Here is a 12,534-nt window from a genome sequence, read left to right on the forward strand (position 1 = left end):
CAGGCTGTGAAGGCGCACCTGCTTTAGGAAAGCTGTTTTCATGCACTCAGTGACACAAATTGTGATTTCCCACTCTGAACGAGTGCATATCACAGTACTATGTTGAAAACTCGTTTCAGACGTGCTTTTACAGTTAAAATGACCAATATGATGAAAATGTGTTAAAGGCTCGAAAACATGAAAATCCATGCTTAGAAATTGTTTCATTTCACATATGCTCGAATGCACTCATTTCACTCAAAATCAATGTTCCTTGTCAAACGTTTGCTTTATGCTCTGAAAAGGGGTTAGGAACAGGCTGAAGGCGCTCCTGCTGTAGGAAAGCTGTTTTCATGCACTCAGTGGTTTTTCCCACTCTGAACAAGTGAATATCACAGTCACATGTAGAATGCACTCATTCATGTCGCATGTAGAATGCCCTCATTTCACTCAAAATCAATGTTCCTTGAAAATGTGTTAAACGCTCGAAAACATGAAAATCCATGCTTAGAAATTGTTTCATGTCACATATGCTCGAATGCACGCATTTCACGCAAAATCATTGTTCCTTGTCAAACGTTTGCTTTATGCGCAGAAAAGGCGTTAGTAACAGGCTGAAGGCGCTCCTGCTGTAGGAAAGCTGTTTTCATGCACTCAGTAACACAAAGTGTGTTTTCCCACTCTGAACAAGTGCATATCACAGTCACATGTAGAATGCACTCATTCATGTCACATGTAGAATGCACTCATTTCACTCAGAATCAATGTTCCTTGTCAAAAGTTTGCTTTATGCGCTGAAAAGGCGTTCGGAACAAGCTGAATGCGCTCCTGCTGTAGCAAAGCTGTTTTCATGCACTCAGTGACACAAAGTGTGTTGTCCCACTCTGCACAAGTGCATATCACATTACTATGTTGAAAAATCATTTCAGACGTGCTTTTACAGTTAAAATGACCAATATGATGAAAATTTCTTAAAAGCTCGAAAACATAAAAATCCATGCTTAGAAATTGTTTCATGTCACATATGCTCGAATGCACTCATTTCACCCAAAATCAATGTTCCTTGTCAAACGTTTGCTTTATGCGCTGAAAAGGCGTTAGGAACAGGCTGTGAAGGCGCACCTGCTTTAGGAAAGCTGTTTTCATGCACTCAGTGACACAAATTGTGATTTCCCACTCTGAACGAGTGCATATCACAGTACTATGTTGAAAACTCGTTTCAGACGTGCTTTTACAGTGAAAATGACCAATATGATGAAAATGTGTTAAACGCTCGAAAACATGAAAATCCATGCTTAGAAATTGTTTCATTTCACATATGCTCGAATGCACTCATTTCACTCAAAATAAATGTTCCTTGTCAAACGTTTGCTTTATGCTCTGAAAAGGGGTTAGGAACAGGCTGAAGGCGCTCCTGCTGTAGGAAAGCTGTTTTCATGCACTCAGTGGTTTTTCCCACTCTGAACAAGTGAATATCACAGTCACATGTAGAATGCACTCATTCATGTCGCATGTAGAATGCCCTCATTTCACTCAAAATCAATGTTCCTTGAAAATGTGTTAAACGCTCGAAAACATGAAAATCCATGCTTAGAAATTGTTTCATGTCACATATGCTCGAATGCACTCATTTCACGCAAAATCATTGTTCCTTGTCAAACGTTTGCTTTATGCGCAGAAAAGGCGTTAGTAACAGGCTGAAGGCGCTCCTGCTGTAGGAAAGCTGTTTTCATGCACTCAGTAACACAAAGTGTGTTTTCCCACTCTGAACAAGTGCATATCACAGTCACATGTAGAATGCACTCATTCATGTCACATGTAGAATGCACTCATTTCACTCAGAATCAATGTTCCTTGTCAAAAGTTTGCTTTATGCGCTGAAAAGGCGTTCGGAACAAGCTGAATGCGCTCCTGCTGTAGCAAAGCTGTTTTCATGCACTCAGTGACACAAAGTGTGTTGTCCCACTCTGCACAAGTGCATATCACATTACTATGTTGAAAAATCATTTCAGCCGTGCTTTTACAGTTAAAATGACCAATATGATGAAAATTTCTTAAAAGCTCGAAAACATAAAAATCCATGCTTAGAAATTGTTTCATGTCACATATGCTCGAATGCACTCATTTCACCCAAAATCAATGTTCCTTGTCAAACGTTTGCTTTATGCGCTGAAAAGGCGTTAGGAACAGGCTGTGAAGGCGCACCTGCTTTAGGAAAGCTGTTTTCATGCACTCAGTGACAGAAATTGTGATTTCCCACTCTGAACAAGTGCATATCACAGTACTATGTTGAAAACTCGTTTCAGACGTGCTTTTACAGTGAAAATGACCAATATGATGAAAATGTGTTAAAGGCTCGAAAACATGAAAATCCATGCTTAGAAATTGTTTCATTTCACATATGCTCGAATGCACTCATTTCACTCAAAATCAATGTTCCTTGTCAAACGTTTGCTTTATGCTCTGAAAAGGGGTTAGGAACAGGCTGAAGGCGCTCCTGCCGTAGGAAAGCTGTTTTCATGCACTCAGTGGTTTTTCCCACTCTGAACAAGTGAATATCACAGTCACATGTAGAATGCACTCATTCATGTCGCATGTAGAATGCCCTCATTTCACTCAAAATCAATGTTCCTTGAAAATGTGTTAAACGCTCGAAAACATGAAAATCCATGCTTAGAAATTGTTTCATGTCACATATGCTCGAATGCACTCATTTCACTCAAAATCAATGTTCCTTGTCAAACGTTTGCTTTATGCTCTGAAAAGGGGTTAGGAACAGGCTGAAGGCGCTCCTGCTGTAGGAAAGCTGTTTTCATGCACTCAGTGGTTTTTCCCACTCTGAACAAGTGAATATCACAGTCACTTGTAGAATGCACTCATTCATGTCGCATGTAGAATGCCCTCATTTCACTCAAAATCAATGTTCCTTGAAAATGTGTTAAACGCTCGAAAACATGAAAATCCATGCTTTGAAAATATTTCATGTCACATATGCTCGAATGCACTCATTTCACTCAAAATCAATGTTCCTTGTCAAACGTTTGCTTTATGCGCTGAAAAGGCGTTAGGAACAGGCTGAAGGTGCTCCTGCTGTAGGAAAGCTGTTTTCATGCACTCAGTAACACAAAGTGTGTTTTCCCACTCTGAACAAGTGCATATCACAGTCACATGTAGAATGCACTCATTCATGTCACATGTAGAATGCACTCATTTCACTCAGAATCAATGTTCCTTGTCAAAAGTTTGCTTTATGCGCTGAAAAGGCGTTCGGAACAAGCTGAATGCGCTCCTGCTGTAGCAAAGCTGTTTTCATGCACTCAGTGACACAAAGTGTGTTGTCCCACTCTGCACAAGTGCATATCACATTACTATGTTGAAAAATCATTTCAGCCGTGCTTTTACAGTTAAAATGACCAATATGATGAAAATTTCTTAAAAGCTCGAAAACATAAAAATCCATGCTTAGAAATTGTTTCATGTCACATATGCTCGAATGCACTCATTTCACCCAAAATCAATGTTCCTTGTCAAACGTTTGCTTTATGCGCTGAAAAGGCGTTAGGAACAGGCTGTGAAGGCGCACCTGCTTTAGGAAAGCTGTTTTCATGCACTCAGTGACACAAATTGTGATTTCCCACTCTGAACGAGTGCATATCACAGTACTATGTTGAAAACTCGTTTCAGACGTGCTTTTACAGTTAAAATGACCAATATGATGAAAATGTGTTAAAGGCTCGAAAACATGAAAATCCATGCTTAGAAATTGTTTCATTTCACATATGCTCGAATGCACTCATTTCACTCAAAATCAATGTTCCTTGTCAAACGTTTGCTTTATGCTCTGAAAAGGGGTTAGGAACAGGCTGAAGGCGCTCCTGCTGTAGGAAAGCTGTTTTCATGCACTCAGTGGTTTTTCCCACTCTGAACAAGTGAATATCACAGTCACATGTAGAATGCACTCATTCATGTCGCATGTAGAATGCCCTCATTTCACTCAAAATCAATGTTCCTTGAAAATGTGTTAAACGCTCGAAAACATGAAAATCCATGCTTAGAAATTGTTTCATTTCACATATGCTCGAATGCACTCATTTCACTCAAAATCAATGTTCCTTGTCAAACGTTTGCTTTATGCTCTGAAAAGGGGTTAGGAACAGGCTGAAGGCGCTCCTGCTGTAGGAAAGCTGTTTTCATGCACTCAGTGGTTTTTCCCACTCTGAACAAGTGAATATCACAGTCACTTGTAGAATGCACTCATTCATGTCGCATGTAGAATGCCCTCATTTCACTCAAAATCAATGTTCCTTGAAAATGTGTTAAACGCTCGAAAACATGAAAATCCATGCTTTGAATATATTTCATGTCACATATGCTCGAATGCACTCATTTCACTCAAAATCAATGTTCCTTGTCAAACGTTTGCTTTATGTGCTGAAAAGGCGTTAGGAACAGGCTGAAGGTGCTCCTGCTGTAGGAAAGCTGTTTTCATGCACTCAGTAACACAAAGTGTGTTTTCCCACTCTGAACAAGTGCATATCACAGTCACATGTAGAATGCACTCATTCATGTCACATGTAGAATGCACTCATTTCACTCAGAATCAATGTTCCTTGTCAAAAGTTTGCTTTATGCGCTGAAAAGGCGTTCGGAACAAGCTGAATGCGCTCCTGCTGTAGCAAAGCTGTTTTCATGCACTCAGTGACACAAAGTGTGTTGTCCCACTCTGCACAAGTGCATATCACATTACTATGTTGAAAAATCATTTCAGCCGTGCTTTTACAGTTAAAATGACCAATATGATGAAAATTTCTTAAAAGCTCGAAAACATAAAAATCCATGCTTAGAAATTGTTTCATGTCACATATGCTCGAATGCACTCATTTCACCCAAAATCAATGTTCCTTGTCAAACGTTTGCTTTATGCGCTGAAAAGGCGTTAGGAACAGGCTGTGAAGGCGCACCTGCTTTAGGAAAGCTGTTTTCATGCACTCAGTGACACAAATTGTGATTTCCCACTCTGAACAAGTGCATATCACAGTACTATGTTGAAAACTCGTTTCAGACGTGCTTTTACAGTGAAAATGACCAATATGATGAAAATGTGTTAAAGGCTCGAAAACATGAAAATCCATGCTTAGAAATTGTTTCATTTCACATATGCTCGAATGCACTCATTTCACTCAAAATCAATGTTCCTTGTCAAACGTTTGCTTTATGCTCTGAAAAGGGGTTAGGAACAGGCTGAAGGCGCTCCTGCTGTAGGAAAGCTGTTTTCATGCACTCAGTGGTTTTTCCCACTCTGAACAAGTGAATATCACAGTCACTTGTAGAATGCACTCATTCATGTCGCATGTAGAATGCCCTCATTTCACTCAAAATCAATGTTCCTTGAAAATGTGTTAAACGCTCGAAAACATGAAAATCCATGCTTTGAATATATTTCATGTCACATATGCTCGAATGCACTCATTTCACTCAAAATCAATGTTCCTTGTCAAACGTTTGCTTTATGCGCTGAAAAGGCGTTAGGAACAGGCTGAAGGTGCTCCTGCTGTAGGAAAGCTGTTTTCATGCACTCAGTAACACAAAGTGTGTTTTCCCACTCTGAACAAGTGCATATCACAGTCACATGTAGAATGCACTCATTCATGTCACATGTAGAATGCACTCATTTCACTCAGAATCAATGTTCCTTGTCAAAAGTTTGCTTTATGCGCTGAAAAGGCGTTCGGAACAAGCTGAATGCGCTCCTGCTGTAGCAAAGCTGTTTTCATGCACTCAGTGACACAAAGTGTGTTGTCCCACTCTGCACAAGTGCATATCACATTACTATGTTGAAAAATCATTTCAGCCGTGCTTTTACAGTTAAAATGACCAATATGATGAAAATTTCTTAAAAGCTCGAAAACATAAAAATCCATGCTTAGAAATTGTTTCATGTCACATATGCTCGAATGCACTCATTTCACCCAAAATCAATGTTCCTTGTCAAACGTTTGCTTTATGCGCTGAAAAGGCGTTAGGAACAGGCTGTGAAGGCGCACCTGCTTTAGGAAAGCTGTTTTCATGCACTCAGTGACACAAATTGTGATTTCCCACTCTGAACAAGTGCATATCACAGTACTATGTTGAAAACTCGTTTCAGACGTGCTTTTACAGTGAAAATGACCAATATGATGAAAATGTGTTAAAGGCTCGAAAACATGAAAATCCATGCTTAGAAATTGTTTCATTTCACATATGCTCGAATGCACTCATTTCACTCAAAATCAATGTTCCTTGTCAAACGTTTGCTTTATGCTCTGAAAAGGGGTTAGGAACAGGCTGAAGGCGCTCCTGCCGTAGGAAAGCTGTTTTCATGCACTCAGTGGTTTTTCCCACTCTGAACAAGTGAATATCACAGTCACATGTAGAATGCACTCATTCATGTCGCATGTAGAATGCCCTCATTTCACTCAAAATCAATGTTCCTTGAAAATGTGTTAAACGCTCGAAAACATGAAAATCCATGCTTAGAAATTGTTTCATGTCACATATGCTCGAATGCACTCATTTCACTCAAAATCAATGTTCCTTGTCAAACGTTTGCTTTATGCTCTGAAAAGGGGTTAGGAACAGGCTGAAGGCGCTCCTGCTGTAGGAAAGCTGTTTTCATGCACTCAGTGGTTTTTCCCACTCTGAACAAGTGAATATCACAGTCACTTGTAGAATGCACTCATTCATGTCGCATGTAGAATGCCCTCATTTCACTCAAAATCAATGTTCCTTGAAAATGTGTTAAACGCTCGAAAACATGAAAATCCATGCTTTGAAAATATTTCATGTCACATATGCTCGAATGCACTCATTTCACTCAAAATCAATGTTCCTTGTCAAACGTTTGCTTTATGCGCTGAAAAGGCGTTAGGAACAGGCTGAAGGTGCTCCTGCTGTAGGAAAGCTGTTTTCATGCACTCAGTAACACAAAGTGTGTTTTCCCACTCTGAACAAGTGCATATCACAGTCACATGTAGAATGCACTCATTCATGTCACATGTAGAATGCACTCATTTCACTCAGAATCAATGTTCCTTGTCAAAAGTTTGCTTTATGCGCTGAAAAGGCGTTCGGAACAAGCTGAATGCGCTCCTGCTGTAGCAAAGCTGTTTTCATGCACTCAGTGACACAAAGTGTGTTGTCCCACTCTGCACAAGTGCATATCACATTACTATGTTGAAAAATCATTTCAGCCGTGCTTTTACAGTTAAAATGACCAATATGATGAAAATTTCTTAAAAGCTCGAAAACATAAAAATCCATGCTTAGAAATTGTTTCATGTCACATATGCTCGAATGCACTCATTTCACCCAAAATCAATGTTCCTTGTCAAACGTTTGCTTTATGCGCTGAAAAGGCGTTAGGAACAGGCTGTGAAGGCGCACCTGCTTTAGGAAAGCTGTTTTCATGCACTCAGTGACACAAATTGTGATTTCCCACTCTGAACGAGTGCATATCACAGTACTATGTTGAAAACTCGTTTCAGACGTGCTTTTACAGTTAAAATGACCAATATGATGAAAATGTGTTAAAGGCTCGAAAACATGAAAATCCATGCTTAGAAATTGTTTCATTTCACATATGCTCGAATGCACTCATTTCACTCAAAATCAATGTTCCTTGTCAAACGTTTGCTTTATGCTCTGAAAAGGGGTTAGGAACAGGCTGAAGGCGCTCCTGCTGTAGGAAAGCTGTTTTCATGCACTCAGTGGTTTTTCCCACTCTGAACAAGTGAATATCACAGTCACATGTAGAATGCACTCATTCATGTCGCATGTAGAATGCCCTCATTTCACTCAAAATCAATGTTCCTTGAAAATGTGTTAAACGCTCGAAAACATGAAAATCCATGCTTAGAAATTGTTTCATGTCACATATGCTCGAATGCACGCATTTCACGCAAAATCATTGTTCCTTGTCAAACGTTTGCTTTATGCGCAGAAAAGGCGTTAGTAACAGGCTGAAGGCGCTCCTGCTGTAGGAAAGCTGTTTTCATGCACTCAGTGACACAAATTGTGATTTCCCACTCTGAACGAGTGCATATCACAGTACTATGTTGAAAACTCGTTTCAGACGTGCTTTTACAGTTAAAATGACCAATATGATGAAAATGTGTTAAAGGCTCGAAAACATGAAAATCCATGCTTAGAAATTGTTTCATTTCACATATGCTCGAATGCACTCATTTCACTCAAAATCAATGTTCCTTGTCAAACGTTTGCTTTATGCGCTGAAAAGGCGTTAGGAACAGGCTGTGAAGGCGCACCTGCTTTAGGAAAGCTGTTTTCATGCACTCAGTGACACAAATTGTGATTTCCCACTCTGAACGAGTGCATATCACAGTACTATGTTGAAAACTCGTTTCAGACGTGCTTTTACAGTTAAAATGACCAATATGATGAAAATGTGTTAAAGGCTCGAAAACATGAAAATCCATGCTTAGAAATTGTTTCATTTCACATATGCTCGAATGCACTCATTTCACTCAAAATCAATGTTCCTTGTCAAACGTTTGCTTTATGCTCTGAAAAGGGGTTAGGAACAGGCTGAAGGCGCTCCTGCTGTAGGAAAGCTGTTTTCATGCACTCAGTGGTTTTTCCCACTCTGAACAAGTGCATATCACAGTCACATGTAGAATGCACTCATTCATGTCACATGTAGAATGCACTCATTTCACTCAGAATCAATGTTCCTTGTCAAAAGTTTGCTTTATGCGCTGAAAAGGCGTTCGGAACAAGCTGAATGCGCTCCTGCTGTAGCAAAGCTGTTTTCATGCACTCAGTGACACAAAGTGTGTTGTCCCACTCTGCACAAGTGCATATCACATTACTATGTTGAAAAATCATTTCAGCCGTGCTTTTACAGTTAAAATGACCAATATGATGAAAATTTCTTAAAAGCTCGAAAACATAAAAATCCATGCTTAGAAATTGTTTCATGTCACATATGCTCGAATGCACTCATTTCACCCAAAATCAATGTTCCTTGTCAAACGTTTGCTTTATGCGCTGAAAAGGCGTTAGGAACAGGCTGTGAAGGCGCACCTGCTTTAGGAAAGCTGTTTTCATGCACTCAGTGACACAAATTGTGATTTCCCACTCTGAACGAGTGCATATCACAGTACTATGTTGAAAACTCGTTTCAGACGTGCTTTTACAGTTAAAATGACCAATATGATGAAAATGTGTTAAAGGCTCGAAAACATGAAAATCCATGCTTAGAAATTGTTTCATTTCACATATGCTCGAATGCACTCATTTCACTCAAAATCAATGTTCCTTGTCAAACGTTTGCTTTATGCTCTGAAAAGGGGTTAGGAACAGGCTGAAGGCGCTCCTGCTGTAGGAAAGCTGTTTTCATGCACTCAGTGGTTTTTCCCACTCTGAACAAGTGAATATCACAGTCACATGTAGAATGCACTCATTCATGTCGCATGTAGAATGCCCTCATTTCACTCAAAATCAATGTTCCTTGAAAATGTGTTAAACGCTCGAAAACATGAAAATCCATGCTTAGAAATTGTTTCATGTCACATATGCTCGAATGCACTCATTTCACGCAAAATCATTGTTCCTTGTCAAACGTTTGCTTTATGCGCAGAAAAGGCGTTAGTAACAGGCTGAAGGCGCTCCTGCTGTAGGAAAGCTGTTTTCATGCACTCAGTAACACAAAGTGTGTTTTCCCACTCTGAACAAGTGCATATCACAGTCACATGTAGAATGCACTCATTCATGTCACATGTAGAATGCACTCATTTCACTCAGAATCAATGTTCCTTGTCAAAAGTTTGCTTTATGCGCTGAAAAGGCGTTCGGAACAAGCTGAATGCGCTCCTGCTGTAGCAAAGCTGTTTTCATGCACTCAGTGAGACAAAGTGTGTTGTCCCACTCTGCACAAGTGCATATCACATTACTATGTTGAAAAATCATTTCAGCCGTGCTTTTACAGTTAAAATGACCAATATGATGAAAATTTCTTAAAAGCTCGAAAACATAAAAATCCATGCTTAGAAATTGTTTCATGTCACATATGCTCGAATGCACTCATTTCACCCAAAATCAATGTTCCTTGTCAAACGTTTGCTTTATGCGCTGAAAAGGCGTTAGGAACAGGCTGTGAAGGCGCACCTGCTTTAGGAAAGCTGTTTTCATGGACTCAGTGACACAAATTGTGATTTCCCACTCTGAACGAGTGCATATAACAGTACTATGTTGAAAACTCGTTTCAGACGTGCTTTTACAGTTAAAATGACCAATATGATGAAAATGTGTTAAAGGCTCGAAAACATGAAAATCCATGCTTAGAAATTGTTTCATTTCACATATGCTCGAATGCACTCATTTCACTCAAAATCAATGTTCCTTGTCAAACGTTTGCTTTATGCTCTGAAAAGGGGTTAGGAACAGGCTGAAGGCGCTCCTGCTGTAGGAAAGCTGTTTTCATGCACTCAGTGGTTTTTCCCACTCTGAACAAGTGAATATCACAGTCACATGTAGAATGCACTCATTCATGTCGCATGTAGAATGCCCTCATTTCACTCAAAATCAATGTTCCTTGAAAATGTGTTAAACGCTCGAAAACATGAAAATCCATGCTTAGAAATTGTTTCATGTCACATATGCTCGAATGCACGCATTTCACGCAAAATCATTGTTCCTTGTCAAACGTTTGCTTTATGCGCAGAAAAGGCGTTAGTAACAGGCTGAAGGCGCTCCTGCTGTAGGAAAGCTGTTTTCATGCACTCAGTAACACAAAGTGTGTTTTCCCACTCTGAACAAGTGCATATCACAGTCACATGTAGAATGCACTCATTCATGTCACATGTAGAATGCACTCATTTCACTCAGAATCAATGTTCCTTGTCAAAAGTTTGCTTTATGCGCTGAAAAGGCGTTCGGAACAAGCTGAATGCGCTCCTGCTGTAGCAAAGCTGTTTTCATGCACTCAGTGACACAAAGTGTGTTGTCCCACTCTGCACAAGTGCATATCACATTACTATGTTGAAAAATCATTTCAGCCGTGCTTTTACAGTTAAAATGACCAATATGATGAAAATTTCTTAAAAGCTCGAAAACATAAAAATCCATGCTTAGAAATTGTTTCATGTCACATATGCTCGAATGCACTCATTTCACCCAAAATCAATGTTCCTTGACAAACGTTTGCTTTATGCGCTGAAAAGGCGTTAGGAACAGGCTGTGAAGGCGCACCTGCTTTAGGAAAGCTGTTTTCATGCACTCAGTGACACAAATTGTGATTTCCCACTCTGAACGAGTGCATATCACAGTACTATGTTGAAAACTCGTTTCAGACGTGCTTTTACAGTTAAAATGACCAATATGATGAAAATGTGTTAAAGGCTCGAAAACATGAAAATCCATGCTTAGAAATTGTTTCATTTCACATATGCTCGAATGCACTCATTTCACTCAAAATCAATGTTCCTTGTCAAACGTTTGCTTTATGCTCTGAAAAGGGGTTAGGAACAGGCTGAAGGCGCTCCTGCTGTAGGAAAGCTGTTTTCATGCACTCAGTGGTTTTTCCCACTCTGAACAAGTGAATATCACAGTCACATGTAGAATGCACTCATTCATGTCGCATGTAGAATGCCCTCATTTCACTCAAAATCAATGTTCCTTGAAAATGTGTTAAACGCTCGAAAACATGAAAATCCATGCTTAGAAATTGTTTCATGTCACATATGCTCGAATGCACTCATTTCACGCAAAATCATTGTTCCTTGTCAAACGTTTGCTTTATGCGCAGAAAAGGCGATAGTAACAGGCTGAAGGCGCTCCTGCTGTAGGAAAGCTGTTTTCATGCACTCAGTAACACAAAGTGTGTTTTCCCACTCTGAACAAGTGCATATCACAGTCACATGTAGAATGCACTCATTCATGTCACATGTAGAATGCACTCATTTCACTCAGAATCAATGTTCCTTGTCAAAAGTTTGCTTTATGCGCTGAAAAGGCGTTCGGAACAAGCTGAATGCGCTCCTGCTGTAGCAAAGCTGTTTTCATGCAGTCAGTGACACAAAGTGTGTTGTCCCACTCTGCACAAGTGCATATCACATTACTATGTTGAAAAATCATTTCAGCCGTGCTTTTACAGTTAAAATGACCAATATGATGAAAATTTCTTAAAAGCTCGAAAACATAAAAATCCATGCTTAGAAATTGTTTCATGTCACATATGCTCGAATGCACTCATTTCACCCAAAATCAATGTTCCTTGTCAAACGTTTGCTTTATGCGCTGAAAAGGCGTTAGGAACAGGCTGTGAAGGCGCACCTGCTTTAGGAAAGCTGTTTTCATGCACTCAGTGACAGAAATTGTGATTTCCCACTCTGAACAAGTGCATATCACAGTACTATGTTGAAAACTCGTTTCAGACGTGCTTTTACAGTGAAAATGACCAATATGATGAAAATGTGTTAAAGGCTCGAAAACATGAAAATCCATGCTTAGAAATTGTTTCATTTCACATATGCTCGAATGCACTCATTTCACTCAAAA

The sequence above is a fragment of the Neoarius graeffei genome, chromosome 4, assembly GCF_027579695.1.
Source record: "Neoarius graeffei isolate fNeoGra1 chromosome 4, fNeoGra1.pri, whole genome shotgun sequence".
Taxonomy (NCBI): Eukaryota; Metazoa; Chordata; class Actinopteri; order Siluriformes; family Ariidae; genus Neoarius; species Neoarius graeffei.